Genomic DNA, 1,203 nt, shown 5'->3' with positions numbered 1-1,203 from the left:
TCCTGCAACCAGCTCATCCAAGCAGACAGGTTCTGACCATCTGTTATGTGGCAGGATGGGGGAGGGAGAAGGATGGGCAACATGGCAGAGGAGGGACTGAAGAGCTGAACTTAGGGAAACAGGCGGTGGCAGGAAGTCTCCAGCACCTAAGGGGGAAGCACAGGACTCCAGTGAAATCACAGAGGGACACCTGCACCGCCCACACTTTGGGGCCTCTCTAAACGAATGGTGTCTAAGCTTATGAAAACAAGGCTACGGAGGAAGGGTTCCAAAACAGAAGGGAAACCACGAGTTGTATTCCTCACTGGTCTTTCTGACTCAAGTCTCCTCCTTGCCTGGCTCCTCTCCCACCAGCTGAGAGCCAGAAGCTTCTTTTAGAAAGAAAACTTAGTCACTCCACTGTTTGAAACCATCAATGGGGCTTCTGGAAATAAAATTCTAACTCCTTGGCTCTTTCTTCCCAGTCCACGTGGTGAACCTCCTCTTTCAGACGACCATTCCTCCTGGACCCTTGTCTGATTCCACCCCACCCCCCACCCCCGACCCCAGCGCCTGTTTCAATCACAGAGAAGCAAACGGACGTGAGAATTTGTATTCAACAAGCTAGAAATATAGCTAAGGAAAGCACTTTACAAATGTGGAGGAGATGAAAAGGGGAATAAAAGCCTTTCGGATAAGATCAGGAAAGTGCTCACGCCCTCCTGCAGGCTGCTCCGAAGCACACCTGACGTTGGTGACTGCAGCACGTCCGACCACTTCCCACCCCCGCCCCGCCCCCTCAGGCTCCGGGGCGGCCGGGTCCTCTGCACCCTGGGCACTGTGCCGGGTACACAGCGGGCGCCCCAACCACCGAGGCGATCAGCTGGGTCCCAGCGACTCCCCCAGCGCAGGCTGCGCCCAGCACCCCCGATCCGCAAGGTCCAGGCGCGGCTCACGACCAAATCAATGGAAGTAGGAACTGCAGCTCTTAGCCCCTGATACTCGGGTGCGCAAGCTCCCGGAACAGCCTGAGCGACCCCGCCCCCGAGCGCTACTCTCCAATCAGAAGAGGCGGCGAGTTCACGCCCGCCCACGGACGCACTGTCGGCCAATGAGCGAGGCCCCGGCGGCTAGCCGCCCAGCCCAGCCCCGGAGGGCTCACGCCGCTGTTCGCGTCAGGCTCCAAATAAAGTTCGTCGGGGCTTTGAATTTTTTTTTTAAAGC

The sequence above is a fragment of the Suricata suricatta genome, chromosome 3 (genome assembly GCF_006229205.1).
Source record: "Suricata suricatta isolate VVHF042 chromosome 3, meerkat_22Aug2017_6uvM2_HiC, whole genome shotgun sequence".
Taxonomy (NCBI): domain Eukaryota; kingdom Metazoa; phylum Chordata; class Mammalia; order Carnivora; family Herpestidae; genus Suricata; species Suricata suricatta.
Note: the sequence above shows the minus strand (reverse complement) of the source record.